The sequence below is a fragment of the Agelaius tricolor genome, unplaced genomic scaffold, assembly GCF_023055355.1.
Source record: "Agelaius tricolor isolate 1412-34295 unplaced genomic scaffold, bAgeTri1.0.p SCAF_1, whole genome shotgun sequence".
Classification (NCBI taxonomy): Eukaryota; Metazoa; Chordata; class Aves; order Passeriformes; family Icteridae; genus Agelaius; species Agelaius tricolor.
Window position 1 is genome coordinate 36579200 of NW_027269261.1, and position 19172 is coordinate 36598371.

The following is a 19172-nucleotide window of genomic DNA, read 5'->3' on the forward strand; positions in this document are numbered from 1 at the left end:
TGTATCCTGTGGGCAGTATACTGGTACTTCATTTGGACCTTTATAGGCAGGGGGATTTCCCCACCTGAGGGAGCAATAAAACTGCAGTCTAATCTAAAATACTTACATCTGACTAGACCCAAGTGTCTTATTTTCATCTGGACTATTTTGCACGGTTTCATTTTTCAGCATCTTTCCTACTGCTCTTCTAAAAATAATATTTTTTTCAGGGTTTTCCAGAAACCTGTGTGAAATAATTCCCTCACATATATGGTTTTGGCTTGCTCCTCCATATCAGAATGGTGTGGTTATCTATCTTCTGGCTTTGTAGAGTCTGTGGTAAGAATTTTCTTCCTGAAGAGAAAGCCAGAAGGTACAAGTAAACCAAATAATTATTTTGATTTGAAGCAGCAGTACATGCATGTTATTTTGCTGCATGAAGGGGTAAACCATCTTGACACAATTGTAAAGCTGCACATCTTTGTAAGGCTCTTAGAATGGAGAATAAATTATTTGTTGACAGTATTTAAGCATGAGGTTCCCACAGAAATTGCTGTCTTAGTAATAGTCTTACCTGCTAGTGAAGGACAGCTGGCTCCAAAACACCTTTGTTGAAATTGCCCAGAAAGAGAGGAGACTTTATAAGTTTTTACAGAGGGAATTTGCCTTAGCTGCTTCCATTTTGCTCATACATATAATGAGAAGTCCACCTGACAGAAAAAAAAAGGCTGAGAGTTTTGTGACAGACTGGCACCACTGCCATCTTTTTGATATGTCATGTTTTGATGTGACTTAACCTTACTCACTAAGGAAAAGAGAGTATATTTAAAACTATTATTTTGTTCCCAGCACTAAGTTTTTTAGGAAGAAGGGGTTTAGTGGAATAGCTCAGTGGCAGAAAAATCTTCAATTTTTGTAGTAATCTTATGGCAAATTTTAAACTGGAATTATATCCCATGATTAGCTTGAAAACATGAGATTTGAATTCTGTTGTCTTGATTTAAAAGACAGTAATTCTATTGATTCTACCTGGGACACTTTATAGCTGCAGTTTAGCATTGCAGAACATGAAGCCAGATTCTTTTTTGTGTAGTGGTTTCTGCCTACCATTTACAAAAGATGGATGGGAAGTTAATACTTCATGTGGAATATTAGAAGAGTCTGTGCAAAAGCCTTCAAGTCCTTCTCCATTTGATTTTGTTCTTTTGAAGATTCTTCCTGTTTCTTTGCCTAAGGTGGTCAAGTGAAAAAGTCATTCTGCTCTTTCAGTAGTTTCTGCTCTTACAGTACTTCACATGTTTTCTCAGCACAGATCTTATTTGTGCCTCCCTGTCTTAGTAGATGCATGGAATGTAAGCAGCTTTGTCTTTCACCTAATATAGGGAAAACCAGGTGACAGCAGACAGGGTGTTCCTGTCTGTAGAGGGGGATGACTAGTGTTAATGACAGCACATCAGTTTTCCCGTCACAATTAATGTAGTAAAGGGGAGATGTCTGCAGAGACTTATAAATACACAACTGAAATATGTACAGACAATATACATGGTGTGAAAGATGGCAAGGCAGGAGCTGACTCATCATTAAGGTCTGGCTTTTCAGGGCAGATGATGCCAGAAGACCTCAGCCACTTCATCCATGAGACTGAACACCTGATGTAAATAAATCTCTTTACCAGGTATGTACTTGCTACCTCTTCCTGTGAATTTGGGATGTTTTCATCTTCCTCAGGTACAAGGTGAGCCCATACTTTGAGTTTCTTTGGAGATCATCACAGGCCTTTTTAAACTTTGCAGACACAAAAAGCTGTGTCAGTTTTGTGTGGCACTGATTTTCTGTGTTCCTGCCAGCAGTATTTGGTTCAGAATAGCTTTAGGAGACCATTGTCATGAAGACAATGTGTCTATAAAAGCTCTGGCTGTCAAGAAGAATCTGGCTAGTATTGAAAGAGGAAGAATCATTTCCTAAACAGACTTCAGACTTTTCAGCTTTCCATCTTATGGGAAGTGTCTGTCTTCTTACTTGGATCACTTTCATGACAGCTGCAGAATCCCAGAGAGTTTAGCAAAACTGTACAGTCCTTTCCTAATACAGTTGTCACATTTGCAAATACCTCTATAACCCCTCTGTTATTTTCAAAGCTCTATGTACAGAACATGCTACCTATTATTAATTAGTGTGGCATGGACTTGATTAAGAAGTAAGTTGCAGGAATGGCCTACAGTTCACTTTGGGTAGAACTTTGGGTACTTTTCCCTTCTTTTTTGTCTTTCTGACTTTAGAAGTATTAGGATTTCCCCCTTTTGATGTTTGTCTGCCATTAATATGATGTGACATGGAGGTAAAACAGATGAGTATAGATCTTTCAACTTCTACTAACCCAGACAGGGAAAGCAACTGTCTCCAAGTTTGGAAGATGAGTATAAGCCAGGAAGTATGATGTATGAAAAAGAATTAATTTTTGTGGTCTAGAAGGGTTTGTTATTATGTCTTTGACCTAATATGGTTCAACACATGATGTATTTTCAGCCCCTGGTGGTTAGAACCTAGGGAAGATCTTCTGATTCACCCAAAGGGCTGTGTCAGGCTGGGTGTGGTAGTAGAAGTTTTGTTGGGTTTGGGACATTACTCATGGGCTGAAGTGGATGTTCTTAGGGTTGGTGGGGCCACACTGACTCAGGCAGGTCATCCCAAGTACAGGCCAGTAAATGTGTTCCATGTCACATTGTCCTCAGTGTTCTTCCACCACGCTGACCGGTACATTCAGAAAGGCAGGCAGCTCTCATCCCATCATTTATGCAGAGCTCTGTACTAAAACTATGGAAAGGAATGAAGCTTTAAATAATTTTTCAGTTCTAAAAATGGTGCATGTTTTGTATCAAATACAGAGGACACACAACATCAGCTTTTGCATGTGTACATACATTGGTTAAAACTATGCCCCTTCAAAATAAATAAGACAGAAAAAAAAGCCAGGTCTTAATTTTACCATACTTTGGAGAAGCTGTAAAGTCTCTTAAAAATTGTTTTGACTTAGCTCTTCTGTTCAGTATTTCTGTCTCAGTATCAGTGACTGACAGTACAGATGGACATAATGTATTTCAGGAGATAAAAGGAAGCTAAACAAACTCATTCTATTTCCAGAGGAATACAAATTAAAATAATATACAAGTACCTAATTTTTTCTTCATCTGCATTCATGCAGAGCTCTATACCATAAGTGCATCCAAAATATGGAAAAGGTAACAGCTGATAGGGTAAACTTGGGTTCTCTGAGCTTAAAAATAAACTGGAATTTGATAGGAAGTACATTACTGTAAAGAAGAAAAGGTTGCCATCAACTGTATGGAGTTGGTTTTGGTGTGATTACTGAAACTAAATGCTTTGTGTTTCAAAAATTATTTTTAAAAAATATTTTATTTTTTTTGTTTATATTTTGTCTATATATTTGCAAGCTTATATGTGTACATGTATAAACAAGCACATACCCCCACATGTGTAGAATCTTCTGTCTGTTACACAAACAGTTACTAATTCTGAAGAGGTAAGAGGTACATTTACAGAAAGGTACATCTCATGAAAGCTGTATGCATTACAGAGACTGGAAATCAGACCAGATGTAATAAAGTCATTACATTTTACATGATGCGTTTCAGGCATAAGACTTGCACATAAGGTGAATTTCACAAGTTACTGGCAATTAAATCTTTACATTTATACAAAACTCAATGTAATACTGCAGTAGGGCAAGTTTTTTGCAGCATTCAGAAGTACTTAAAAATAGATAGGTTTCAATCAACCAGTAGCTTATTCAGGCATGTGCTCAAATATAGTAGCTGCATTCATTAGATGAACATTTCTGCTAACCCTTCGGCTACACTAATAAAAGAGTTATCCTTTATGGTTGAGTGTAGTAGCACAGGGTTCTCTTTTTAGCTATTAACATCCTTCAAAGACCAAGGTCTAATCATTATTAGTGATACTATTTGGTTTTCAGCAAAGGAGTTGAAAGTTGGTAACTTAACAGCATGTTGTTAGAATTCCTTACTGAAAATGGGGACAACTTTGCCTTTGCGAGCAGCTTATATGCTGTAGTTGAAGTGAATTTGCTTCTGCTCTTTGAACAAAGAAAGCTGTCAGACAGCAGCAGCTATCTTGATGGACATTTTGGTTTGGTTTGTTTTACTATTTTTGTAGCATTTATCCTTTCACTCATGCTTTTTCCTTTGCACTTGATTCCCTTGTTAAAGCAAGAAAAGTGAGTTTGTGGATTCAGGCTCTCTTCACTGAGCAAGACAAGGATGCCAAGTCAAGTAATTGCTGCTCTCCTCTGCTGAGTTAGACGAAAGACAAATTTAATCCACTAATACTGATATAAAGCTAAAATGATCCTCTGCAACAACAGAGTGGTTTAGGATTAAAAATCTATGTTAAATAACTGCTTTCTTTATAGAACTGTTTTCCAAGTTAACCTAAGTATGAATGTCCTTTTTTCTGCTTCCAGTTTACTCTGACCTGAATGTTTTCTTAGAACACACCAAGAACCTTTTCATCACCAGTGATGTCATATGTCCCTTCTCAATCTTTTTCCTATTTACTTTACACCTCAGTAACCTGTGAGTCAACTACAAGAGTTCTTGGCCAAAAATCAGTGTAACAAACCAGGCAAAGAAGTACCAGCCAAGAGCCATGCAATGGAAAACTGGGATTAACAGCATGAAGATCTTCAAAACTGCAAGTTAGCCTAATAATGACATCACTGCTGAAGTGAAGCAGCTACATTTTTCAAGTTGCTTTTAGAAGTTAACCCCTACAATTCATCTTTTTTCCGCTGTCATCTCTAGGTGAGCATCACATTCTTTCTGTCTTAAGTGCAATCATTACATCCACTTCCAAGGATTTTTCCTGCTTAGGATCTACTTTTCAGTTTCTGCTCACTGGAATGGTGATCCTTTGTGTTTCTTTCTCCACCCTCTCTGGCACAGACTTGACTTGCCCATCTTTGTGATCTCTTAACCCTCTGCCAGTTTTGTGACTTTTGGTCCCTGGAAAAGCACTCCTGATTTTATAGTTCTTCATGTGCTTCTGCCTCACAGCAATTTCATTTTGTCCCTTTCCAGCAGGACTATCTCACCATCCCCTCCCTGTAAGAGCTCTTTCCTGCTTCTTTAACATTTGTCTATGCGGTCTTCATAGGAAAGATGATAGCAAGGACCCTAAGACTGCAATTATTGGAGAGAGTAGCTGGCAGCAGCATAAAAAAATTTATTTATAGTGAGGTGAGAGTTACTTGAAGGAGTGGGAAAAGGGCATTTTCCCCCTCTGTCTTAGTTGAGCCCCTTGGGGATGAGACAGAGGGCAACGACCTCTATGTTTTAGGGGAGTTAAGAGCACCATGAGTGTTTGCCAGAAAACTCAGACTGTGGAGGAAGAACAGCAGCCCAGAGATGGTGATGGTGGTCCCTGTAGAACTGCTGAAACAAGGAAAAAAAGATTAGCACTCTTCATCAGACAGGAAAGCACAAGTCTTTCCTTAGTGAAAGTTGGAGCAGTGAATAAGCAGACCCTACACTGCCAGAGGCAGATGGCAGACCAACCAGAAGTAACCAATGCAGCTGGAGAGAAAACTCAGTCACAGTTTGGCAATAGCCCGAAGTTAAAAGAACCAACTTCAGGCACAAGCACCAGTGTACTGCAGGACTTGGAACAGCCCATGTGCTTTGAGGGATTGCCTGTCAGGGAATGCTCCAGAGGTACCTGCAACTTTTTTACTTGTTTTATTTGTAGCAGTCCATCTTCCTTGGTTTTGCTACTGTCAATGCTATCACCTCCTGTTAGAGAGATTTTTAATTTGACTGTAAATTCTATGCAGTTCTAAAGCCAGGCATAGTGAACACAGTGTCAATCAGTGTGCATCTTCTGTTTGCAAGTGAAAAACAGGCAAGTAATTCGTAAGCTTGGCAAACTACTAAATCAGATAATTTTTGTAGTCTTGATTTATTGTCTAGCTAGGCAGAGAATGGTTTTTTGTAGCTGAAGTATGTCTTGCATTTGGTCTGTACTTCACAAGGGCTTTTACTGCCCTTTTTTACCTCTAAGAAAGCTGATAGGTGGATAAAACCAGTTGTAAAGAATTGATGTAGAATAACTTACACAGTTCCAAACAGAACTTTAAATTGAGTCCTGTCTAATTTATAAATTAATGGAGGAAGGAGAAAAAAGTAGCTGGCCATGGAAATAGCATGAGAAGTGAAGTCCATGAAATGAAATGAAGCAGTGATAGTACCAAGGACACCATTCAGAGGTGGCACAGGCAGTGAGATGCTCGCTGCTGCCTGCACATGCTGTTTTACTACAGAAAGAGTTGTCAGATACAGATTCTGATATGTTCCAAATCAGAACTGTAGCAAACTTCTGGCAAGCTATTAATCAAGAAGATTGGCGCTGAGGATTTTTCCATGTTTCCTGAATATCTTGGATGAAGATTGAGTCTGAGGTTAAACATTTGCTTGTCCTTTTTCCTCAGTATCTTCTGTCTATTATACTCTTAAATGTGTCATGCTCTTGGATAAAACCAGGAGTTTTCTGCTTTGATTGGGTTACACCAACTGCCTAACAATATCTGCAGATATTGCAGACCACTCTTACAACACACAAGCACACGTGTCTCTTGTTTGTAGTGATCCTCCCTCCACCTCGAGGCAAAGCAAAGCAATCTGGAATGTTCTGCTTCACAAGGTGATATGTCTGAAACTGGGTTTTTTTCCTAGTTTATCATTCCTGCATGTGAATGCTCCCACCTGCTACTGCAGTGTTTGTGTGCCTGCTGCATAATATCACTGGCTATAACCAAGTCTCTGGTGGATATCATGGGAGCTTTTGATTTATGCTCTTTCAAGCATTCTGCCTGAGGCTAAATTTTAGAGTTTCTGGTTAAGGTTTTATTATTTCCATGAGGTTTAACTGAGTGGAAAATATACCATTTTGTGAATACCATGGTGGGATGATTTTTTGTTGGTTTGGTTTCTAAAAGGAAAGTTTTGCAATTTATTTTTTTTTTAAGCAGTTGAATCCTGTGTTGTTTTGCTGGCAATGCCTTTAGCTGAGTGATCAGTTTGATGCTACATGTGGAAGCTTGGGCAGCTGGGCCAAAAAAACTTCAGAAGGTATGAAGGTATCTTTTCTGGATATTTTCTTATACGTTTGTACTAGAAGTTATTTTGCACATGTCAAATGATGTTTATTTTTCATACAAGTCCACTTCTTGTGAAAGTATTGAGAAAGCAGTGAAGGTAGCTTACTGTGACAATATCCTGCCTGCACGTGTTTTGGATGTAGTGCAGATACACTTACCTTCCAAGGCAATAAATCCAAAGGAAAACCTGATATCCTCCCTTATGCTGCTTCTTGCTGCAATGACATTTCTAGAACAAGGGTCTCATCAGTGAAAACAAATGGGGTTTGTATTATGGGATGGCAAGGTAGTATCTGTGCAGACAAGCAATTGCATTTGAGTTGTTTCAAGCATTCATGCCCTGATTTATAGTCACTGAAATTTAATCTAGGGTGTTTTGGTTTTTTCTTCGGACTTTCTCTCTGAGAGTTCTAGTGAAAATATTGCATCACCACTTCAGGAATGGAGCAGCAGTGTTATTTTGATCTGTCAAATGCAGAGGCCATGAACTTCCCCTGAGAAACTCGGTGAAACAGCCTTTCTGTTCACTTGAGGATTTGTAGTGTAAAGAATGCTTCCTAAAACTGAGGCCTCACAGTTTAAAACAGTAGCTCTCATAACTTGTTCTGCATGCGAGCCTGATTTGTTTGCGTATTCTCATTGGATGCAGAGGAGAAAAGTTACCTCTGTGTGTGTGTAGATTTATTAGGCCAAAATCCAGCACTATAGTAAGAACAGTATCCTTGAAAAAGTAGTGATCCTTCAAACTTACCTAAACATAGTCTTGTCAGACCTTAAATGTACCTTTCTGCAAGCTTAAATGTGTTTAGGCTTTGTGAGTATTTCAAAACCTGTTTGGAAAAATAATTTTTTTTTTTAAAAGTGGAGATTTAAGAGGAAAATATCTGAAATAATTTTAAACATGTAAAATCCCCGCAGCAGTCATGCATCTATTTGACAGAAGCTTAAAAATAACATTGGTTGTAATGCTTGGCAAAACTGTGTGTGTGTGAGGGCATGTAAGTGTGTGGGTTTGTGCCTTTTAAAGGCGAACAATGCTAACATGTCTTTACAAATTACTGTCCCATTTGCTCTTGATACCATCAGTGATCTCAGAACAGCTCTGGAGATGGTGCTTAATTGTGGCAGAATGAGGGCATGGATATAAAATTGTTTTATAAGTCTCACTCGTAAATATTGACTGCAGTGTAGCCATGGGGTGGGAGGGTTTAGGAGATGGGGGTTGGAAAATCTCAGGGCTCAGCTCTGTGCCTGTGGTTGGAAAGGATGATGTAGCAATGCTCTCACTAGGAATCCCAGTTAAAAGAGATTTGAATTAATCTTCAGACTTTTCTCATTTATGAACAAAATCTAGATAAGAATATGCACACATTCTCCTTGTCCCTATTTGCTTTTTTTGCCTCTAAGGCACAGTAGCAGGAAAGCCTCCATGAGCTATTGTCAGAACCATGCAAGGAACAAGATGCCCAATTTTCCAGGCATCAGTCTTTTCCTTTGCCTTCCAGCACTCTGATGCCCAAGAAAGGCATTGAGATATAAGTTTTTGTTGTTGACAGCAGAGGACATGCACAGCCATTCTTGCTTTTTTCTCCTTTTTTACTTGTGGCTTTTGCCACCAGATTCTTTCTAAGGACCCATAAGAGACAGATAATAACCTCCCAGTTTCCTATTTATCTTTCCTTCTCTTCCCTGGGCTCTGAGAGGGGCCTTATAGGAAGGAATAACAGCTTTTATCTGCAGTGATGTGAAGGGGATCTTTGACACCCTGCTCCCCCCAGCATCATGGGAACACCCTCTGAATAGTGCAGATTTTGCAGCTGCTGCTTTTGTTGCATCTTCCTTGCCTTCAATCACCACCTCACACATTAGCCTTCTCTGCTGCAACTCATTAACAGCTGTCTGGTTTTCAGGGTGTTCTTTGAGAGGCTATATACCTCCCCAGAACCCTCCTTTCCCCTGCAGCACAGCTCTTCTGGAATCAGGGAAACTGGCAAATCCCTCCAGGTCCCAGTGCTCCAGTGGAGTCCCTAAAGAGGAACCCACAGGTTTCACAGGCAGAGTTTGGACAGAAAGTCCCTGTTAACCCTTGAGTCAACAGAGGTAATGCAGATGGCTCAAGGAGGAGAATGGGAGTGCAGAGACTTCTGATCCTTTTTCTTAGCTTCTCTCAAATGAAAGGAAGATTGGAATTGGGTTTTCTCCTTCAAGTGTTAAGTGAAGTGCCTCTGTGCCTTAAGAAAGGGATACTCAAGTAATGTGAGGGGGGAAAAAAGGCAGATATTTTCTTATGCACTCATAAAATCTTAGGAATGGAAAAATAAAGCTGTTGTTTAGTCACTGAGGTTCAGACAGCAAGCTGGGATCTCAGTCATGGCTGAAATCCCCCAGGCATGGGCACTGCACACATCCTAAGCAGTCCCTGTTGCAGGAGCTGGGAATTGCAGGAACGTCTGGTAGGATGTCAGCCTGCTCTGGCATGGCATGGCAGAGCTCACATCCACACAGAGAAACACTTCTCTCCTCCAGGCATGGGACTCAGCTGGGAATGGTCCATGGCCCATCTTAATGTCCAAATTTGAACTGTGCCCACATAATGCTTGGAAGAGAGTTAGCTGGCCTCAGCCAAAACCATGCCAGAGGCCATTCTCCAAATTGAGCTGGGTGGGTGACTGGGGTGGGTCTGTGCTCAGACACTGTTAGTTTGACCAGTCTAGACATAGCTGAAGGATACAGTTCCTACTTCAGGAAAACCACAGCCCAAGGATTGACAAATAGGCAGAGGAAACATCAGTTTCTAGTACATTATTTTATGTACAAATTACTGTGAACTCCCGTGAGCAGCTGCAGGAGATATGAGGTAAGGCTTTGCAGGTGACCTTAGACCCACTGGTTTTACATGGAGTTACACATATGGAAGATGTCCCAGAAGTGACCTTGGGGAGCTGACAAAGAGAAGCTTGTTGCCCTGACAGAAAAATAAGCCACAGATGGAAGAAGTAGTAGATAACAGCAGTCTTGACAAGAAAACATAAAAGAGGACAAGACTGAATGAAGCCAGGCTTGAAGGTTTTAGTCTTCAAATGAATGATAAGGGAGAATAATTAAACAGGAAAGGGTAAAGAGATGGGAGCCATAAAGTAATCAAACTTGCTAGTGAATAGTAACCACTAAAATTAGCTACTTTCTTCTGCCCTGAAGAAGGATTTTAATCTTCTGCATTCATTTAGTCAGCTCCTACCTCCACCTTAATGTTTTTTTTATAAACTACACTTTTCTGACAAAACAGCAGATGTAACTTCTATATACAGTCAAAGAATATGCATATATATGCAGCAGCACAGAACATATATTAATGGCTCAAATATCTTTAGAGAAATATAACTGTAAAAGGGTTTAATTTGTAGGAAGAAATAGAAATCCAAAATTCATGCATGCCTGCAGTCCCCCATGTGCTATATTGCAGCTACAGCTGACAGCACTGGTGGGACAGCCAGGCCATAGCTGTCTGCTTTGTAAAGAACCTGTAAATTTGACAGCAGATGAACTCATCCTATGGCTGACTGGCAAAGGAAGGCGTAGCTGTTGTCTTCTGTAACCCCATTTTATGTGTCCCTGGTCATGGAGCACAACCTTGCGATGGACACACTGCCACCATTCCTGTCAGTCTGTCCACATGTCTACACAGAAAGGAGGAGAGATGCAAGATCTGACCCTCTGGAATATTTCCCTGTCTCCCCCTTGACATTGGCATAGTACTGACTGAGCTATATGAAAGGTGTTGGGAAATAAATCCCAGCCCTTACTCTTAGCTGCATCTAGTGGGACACTTTTAACACCGTTTGGAAGATTTCAATTTAATTGACCTTCAAGCATGACTTATTTTTGTGCTCTGAGTATTTTTAAGATGAACCCAGAGGAACTAACTCCTAAATAACTCTCTGATGAGAGTGGAGGAGGACACATGGTGTTGCCATTTCCAATATCTTTGAAGGGTCTGGAAAGTCCCTGAGTGATGTTTTCAGCTTGGGAGAGAATTTTCTAAATGTAGAAAGCATGAACCATGAAGTAGTCTTTGTTGCCAGAACTCTGAGTGAGAGAAAGAGATTGGTTTTTAGGCATGTCAAACCTTCCCTGTCCAGCCTTGTGTAACTGATGGCACCCTGCAAGGATCACTGTAACTCAGGTGTGGTGCACTCTGGCTTCCAGGGCCTCAGGGAGTTTGTGTGTGTTGTTTGTGGCCGTGCACTAGGGGGGAGCACCTCTATGGGAAGATAGAAAACAGTCAACTTCCCACTTTAAGTGTGGGATACTTGCAAATAATGTGGAGTGGAGAGAAACACACTGTAGGCTGGGGGCACTGCAGCAGGTTTTTTGGTGGCACCAGGGTCCTTCCATCTCAGCTGAGAAGTGTCAGCTCCATGCTGGAAGTGTGACCAAGCAGGTACTTCTCTGCTGTGGCTGTGTGTGCCACTGGGCACCTGCCCTGGATCTCTGCTCATCCAGAACAGCCAGGCTGAGGAAGCTGCTCTTCACCTCTTCCCAGATGGTGTCTCTGGTGCTCCTGTGTGGTTGGCCAGCCATGCCACACATAGAAAGGATGCAGAAGCTCACAAGTGCTGAATGTCTTCCGGCAGCCTGCTCCCAGTGGGATTATGCATGGAGCAATTGGCGTTAAGGGAAGGCTACAAGAGTGGATAGTTTGGATAGTCTCCAAATAGTCTCAACCTAGTAAGCAAAATAAATATATTCCAGAAGGCACCCTCTTGATTTTTTTCTTTCTAGGGAGTAAGGAAAGGATCTGAATCAGAGCTCTGTGCTGCATGGGCAGAGTATTTAAATGATATTTCTCCTCTCAGTTAGGACTGCAGGGGATTTGCTTTCTTAGAGAAAAAGCAGCAGAAGAATAAAGACACAGACTGCTGGGTAAATTGATAACTGGTAGTGGCTACAACCTAATTACTGTGTCTACATATCTGATTAACTTTTTTCATCTTTTTTTTTCTGAGATTTTTTGAGTAATCACTGGTATTACTTGTAAACAAAAATTTTATAAGGTGTGAAATTCCTATACTGCTGTGTTTATCACGATTCCTGACCTTATTCCCCAGGGGAAGGGTGTAGTTCAGCTTGGTATAAGCAATCCTGTGCCAGATGTGGGGTAGTTCATAATAAGAAATGTTATTTACAGAGATGGGAGGAGAGGGAGGAATCAGAGGATCAAGGTCCCAGATAGGCTGGAATGTGCAGGATCAGATGTCTGCATTGGAGCACTTACTGCCTTAATTTGTGTTTCACGGGATGCCGGACTCTTGTGGATCAGTTCTCTTTTCAATCAGCATATGCCTACATATAGCTTATTGCCATTCCAGTCATAGCCCTTGTTTATGTCACTAACAGACCTCATCACATTTGACTTTGCTATTTTTACATAACAATTAAATCAGTGGAGGACCATGGATATGCAGTGTACAAATTCTGAAATCAGCTTGAATGTATGAATCAATGTGATTTTAAAAATGGTGAAGGGACTTAAAATAGTGATGCTTAAGTGCCACAGAGTTTAGGAGGTGAGGGTTCTGGTGTTAGTTAACCATTTACAAGCACGGAAGCATTTAGGCTCAAAAAGACCCTTAAAATGATCAAATCCAACCATTAACCCAGCACTGCCAAGTCCACCACTAAATCATGGCCTTAATAAATGCCCTGTCTACACATCTATTAAATATCTCCAGGGCTGGTGACTCACCCACTGAGTTACAGACAAAGATTGATTAGGGAATATATCAATGCAATTCACCAAAGGTACTGAAATAAAGGAAACAATGTTAAAAAAGAAATTGCAAAATGGCTTGATGAATAATCTGTAAACACTGAAGAGAGGCATGTATATATCATCTAAGAATCTGTAATTATCTGGGATTCAAGAGACCCATGGTAAAATCCCTTATCTGAACATCTCTATTCAATGGAAAATTGCATTTAATTGAAGCAATACCAGTCAGCTCTGCACAGGACATGGAAACTTGCTTATGGGGCAGAGCATTCTGTGAGGCAGAGAGTAGTTATGGCATGCCAAGCTAGAAAAAATCAGCAGGTATTTCTTTCATTAGAGAATTCTCTGTGTTTTCCCACTATCAGTGTTTCTTGTAGCTCATCTGGTCCTCTGTTACCTCCTGCATTCTGTTGTTCCTCCAGTCACTTAAAACCTGGGTGGAGAGAACTGAAAACTGGACATGGAGAAGTTGTGAGAAGACATAAATCAGTTCTCATGGTAAGGAAATAAACTGGAAATGGTGGAGGTAGCAAACTGAATCAACTTTTAAGTTGCAAAGAGAGAGATCATGGGGATTTTACTTTAAAAGGGCTAGGAGAAACAAAGAGGATTTAAAAGAGTAAAGATAAAGATTTGGTTTTAGCGAGGCTTAAGAAGGGTAAGGAAAATATTAATCTACAGCAGTATTAATCTGGCTACAGCCATGAAGTGTTTTCATGTCAACCTACTAAGTGGGAACAATATAGACTAGGGACTAAACTGAGGAACTTTTGACTTGTGTGACTGCAGACCTTCACAGACTGTACTTTCTTTGTGAAGAAAAATGAAAAAAATATAAGAAAAGGATGAAAAAATAAGAGGCATGGGACAATTAGTAAATCTTTCTGCTCTCCAGATGCTGTGAATGGATCTCTGTCTGACCAATGTGAATATTTCATATGTGGGACTGTGGTCACATTCACCCTCTCCATTTTCTGAGGATTTTGAGCTAGAGTCTGATGAGGTTTATGGTGGTTGTCCACTAGGTTTGAGGTGAATTTGGGTTGTTTTTCTTTAAAGTCTGTAGCCTGCTTCCTGAAAACAGACCTAAAAAATGTAAACCAGTATATATCCATACTAACAGACCACCAGGGAAGAGGGCTGCTGAGCCTTACTTTTTCAGACTGGTTATACTGGAGAGCAGAAAAGATCCAATTCTTTGACCCTGGCCCAAGTCTCCAGGCTGTTTTTGTGAATGTTGGTGCAATCACAATAGCAGAAGCTTTCCAGGATGTTGAGGGTATTTTGTGTGTGTATGTGTGAAATCCAGAATTTGAAGGAGAGATTATTACAGTTTTGTAACTTGCTTTAGTGTTTGAAGAATGCCAATCATCAAGAGCACAGATGGACCTTTTGTGACTAAATTTCCTTCTCTCCCAAACAAAGTAGGAATTCCAAGAAGTGAAAAAGTATACTCACAATACTTGATTAGAAATAAAAGTTAAAGATTTTGTATACCGCATTTCTGAGTTGACCAGCTATGAGACATCAAAATAGGCTTGGGGGTTTTTATTTATGTTTTCAAAGTTTGCTCTCTGATAATTAATCTTGTTTCAGATTTTTTGGCATGCAAAACCACTGCTGAAAATTTAGGACACTATAGTCTGCTGAAAAGAAAAGTCTAAACAGCTTGCTTTCAGGCTTTTTTTTGTTATTTTTTCCCCCTCTATGTTCTGCTAAAGATTTACTTGTTAAAAATCAGGAATCATGTGTTGGCAAAGTAGGCAAGTAGTTTAAATTGTTTATTCTTTGTTGTTCTCAGCAGATTTGTGTCATGGTTTGTTTGTGCAAACCTTTGCTCAACTCTCCTGTGTTTCATAGGTCACCAGTTTGTCTTGCTACGGATGGCAGTGAGACTGTACATTTTGGTGACTTAGGCACACAACTTGCAGCTTATGAAACAGAAGTACTTAGTGAAAAAGGAATAAAAATACAGACTTGCACATGCCTACAGTACAGTGCTATTCTTCAGAAATCCTGGAATAGCCATTTTGTTTAACAAGTAAATTTTGTGGCAGCAGAACTAATGAAGCCTGGTTTCCTATAGTTTTTTGTCTCATGGGTGATTGACTTTCACTATCTAAGAGGATGTGAGCCCCAGGCAAAGCTTTTCCCATCAGTGGGTTGTTTATATAAGGGATTTCTCCCATGAGGCCTCTCTCATATCTTGAACTCACAAATGCAAGTTTTCTCAGAGCCAGGACTCTGATAGCATCTCTATGCATCTGTCTATTTTCAGGAAGAAAAAGGAGGAATTTGGCTATCTTTCACAAGTCTACCAGTGTTAGAAGCTGGTTGGAAATATCATTGAGAAATTGATGGAATGGATACACAGGTGAACACAAAATGAATGATCATATAGGCTCCAATTTTAGGAAATTCTAGGGAAAATAACAGGACATAACAGGATGCAGTACTGCAGTGACTATCAGAGATATTTTGTGTGCTTGAAAACCCTGGTTCAAACTTTTCCCATAAGAGAAAGCAGATCTGATAATTTATTTTCAGGTTTTCAGTGTTGTGTGCAAAACAGCAGATGTGTAATGTGCCCCCAAAATAGTGCTTTCGTTTTTTCTTTTGGTGAGACCATAGATCTACCCCCATCAGCAGTTGAATAGCAATGCCCTTTAATCCAGATTTCATAGTTTTTCACCTCAGAACAGAAGATTTTCATTTCAGCCCTACTACAAAAGCCTATACTGGCAAATGTTAAGTCTAATCTTTTAGTTTTCATAATTGCACACTCATTCATAATTGCATAGCTAATTATCCAGTCAAATGCAAAGTATGCACTACTATATTTTTAAGAATGTTCTTCAGTGCAGTCCACTGAAACAACTTCTAGCACTTCATGTATATATTTGGATGGTAAAGGCAAAGTCATAAAGAGATAGTCCTAGTGCAGCCAGGATATAGCAATGCCTATATTAAAGCCAGTGAAGTAAAATTCTAATGTGTATCCTTTGATGCTCTGCCTCAGTGATGCAATACAAATGTACATTTTAATGGTGCTTTTATAGTACTTGAACTCTTGGCTGTATTGAAATGCTATTTTTCAATCTTGATGTTTTTGGAACTTGTTGAGAGTGTAAAATGCATGGGTTTTATAGATCCCAGAGAGACCTCCCTCAAACTTTTCTTTTACCTACTCACAGAAAATCCTCCCTTGTTTGGGTCCTAGTGTATCCTTGTGAATTAGTCACAGGCAGTGAGGTAAGAAGTGGAGTTTGAGCTAGCTGTCTATATTTTAATTAAATGAGAAACTCCCGATTCTCACTAGGCAGATTCTTAGGTTTGGATTTTACTCCTTCTCCTTAGAGTCTGAACTGCTGGAAGTTTCCTAAATTCTTTTAAATTACTTGTATTTTGTGAGAGTGTCCCATGCAATTTTTAAGAACTGCTGGGGAAATAAACTGCTTACAGTATCTAGAACTTTTCAGAGATTTTGGAGACATATTAATAGCATCAGTTCACATATGGGGAACTTGAGCCACAAAAGATTGAAGTCACTCGCCCCAGACCGTCCAGCAAGTAAGAAAAAGAACAAGAGTTAAGGGCTCATCATTCTACCTTGTGCCACATCCATTCAGACACATGCTGCAGCCATCAGGAGAGGAGAAGACATTTCACATGCTAGCAGTGAATACCAGAGATTTTGACCTTCAGAAATGAGAACCGCTTCACCTCTGGGGTTCATAAAACAGACTGTCTGAAGAGTAGAAAGAGCTGGAGATTGGCACCTTCTGAAATTCAGACAGCTTGCACCAGTGTGCTGGCAAGGACAAGCTCATGTGTCTGCCTCTGTTAGGAGGAGGCATGTGTCCATGGCTGGGTTCATCTTCCTGTGATTTTTTTCTCTCACTCAATGAAAAAATGCTTTTGAGGGTACAGAATGTGGTTGTACTGTTTTCTTCTGTGTTCAGCTGTGATGGAAGCTCTCATGGGAGAATGAATTACCCTTCCTTTCCTTCTGTACAGACACCTCATATTCCTTTAAAAACTGTCTGGTCTCATATTTTACTAGATGAGCCATCTCATCATCTTAATCATAACCTAAACAAGCTAGTTTTGTCCGTGTGTACCACAGTAGGAGCCTGGGCATAACAGACCAAATTTTGAACCTTTGCCCTGGATCGTGCTGTTTTACCTGTGTAACCAGAGTTGAAGAAGTATTTGTGCTGTTCTTCCTACATCCAGTGCCTCAAGTCACAGCTTTTCATCAACCAGAGGATGAACAAGGCTTATAGCTTTTTTTTTTTTTTTGCTTCTCTCACAGGCTTCCTCAAACAGAGAGGTAGGCAAAATAACAGCTTTAATATTCTTCTTCAAAAGGGGAGGAACAGCAAGAAACTATAGTGGGACTTGGTGAGAAACCCCAGACAGAGAAACTCAGTTCTGATATATTTTTAAGTGATTCTTTTTTGCTTATGGCATTCAAAATGCCAGTGGCACCCATTATATAACACAGTCACAGCATAGGAACTGAAATGTGAACTCCAAACAAACAGTAGGGAAGGAGGGGATCTGTTTACATCTGTTTTAAAGGAGAGCACTGTAAACATAACACTGAAATCTTCCAGTGGAATTTTCTTAACAGTAGTGAAGGGTAAGTCTGTATAAGGAACATTTCCCAACAACAGCTCCTACTTTAACATGTCCCCAAGTCCTAAAGCTGTGTACTGTTGTTTTGTGCTGGTAAGCCCTCTTGTGTGTGTATACTCAATCCTTTTTTTCCACTTACAACCCAAACTGTGGGCCAGGGGAGATCAAGATGAGGTTTTTATTTCATTCAGAGCTCTGGAATCCAGCCCACTGGAACTTGTATCTTTTGAAGCTCTAATAATTAACATTCCTGCATTCCTTAAACTGCAGCACTCACCAAAATGTGCTTCCTGCAGAGCTGAATGAGGGCAAGGACATTGTCCCACCAGCAGGCAGAAAAGCATGGCAGCCCTTCCTGGAAGGATTCCTGCTGGTGTGGGGTTGATTGAAGAAGGGGATTCACCTGAGCTGGGAGTGGCCAGAAGGCTCCTGACCCCTTTACAAATACAGGAGGTATGTGACATATGGCTCTCTTTAGTCCTCTTTTTTTAACTTATCTAAGAAATAGTCTATTTCTCATCCCAGGTCTCTGCATATTGTAGACATGCTTGGTGTCCCTGTTAATCTAAATTTGGAAGCAGATTTAAGAGATTTTTCTTGACCCTCCAAAAAAGCTGTTTTTTCTAACAACTGTTGTGAGGATATGACTTTTTTTTCCCAGACCATTGCCTCCCTCCTGGGAAAGGAGGCCAAGTGAGGCCCTAACAGTGACAACAGTGACCTAACAAAGACTGTCCTCTGAATCAGCTCCCAGATAAGCAGAAATCACTTGGAAATTGCAAAAGGAAAGGGAGTAAGGTAATGTAGGTAATGTTTCACACAGGTTAGAAGAATGTGGCCAAAAGAAGTACCCACAATCCTCTGCTGAAGTGCCAAGGAATCCATTTGGCCTTTTGGTCCTTGCATGGCACAGTCCTTGCTGACTTTCATTCACACATGATGTCTCAGGGTCTGTAGTGTGACCATGACACACAGTTTACCTCATTTTGAGTTTTCTCAAGCTATGATCTCAGAAAAGTTGTGAAGTCCACTCCCTGTCCCAAGGAAGGATCCATTAAACCGGCATCACTTTGTCATACAGATCTGTCTGCTCTGTTCCTAAATACCGCCCATAATGAGCTCTCCAGACAAATTCGCCAGTGTTTGGTTTTCTTTTTTGTTAGAGGACTCCTTTCCCCAGATTTCTTGTACTGCAAATGAAGCATATTGCTTCTTATCCTGTCTACACTGGACCTGGAAAATAGCTTGTTCCTCTCCTTTTCTTTTTGCAACCTTATACACCAAAGATTGTTCTCAAGTATCTTTCTCAGCCTTTTTCTGTAAACAACTTGTTTATTCTCTTGCCCTGTATGTCAGGTTTTCTGAACCTCAGATTAGTTTCCATCACTCCCCTCAGAGCTATCTCCATTTGGCTCCATCTGTGAAGTGTGGAGTCCAAATGGGGCAGAGTACTTCAGCTGAGCTCTTTCCCATGCTGAGAAAGGAAAGCATCTAACCTTTCTATGTGTTTCACAGTCCTACCAGCATTTGCGATTTCAGCACTTAGGCCAACAACTGGTCCCCAATTTGAGGGTGAAGCAGAAATCT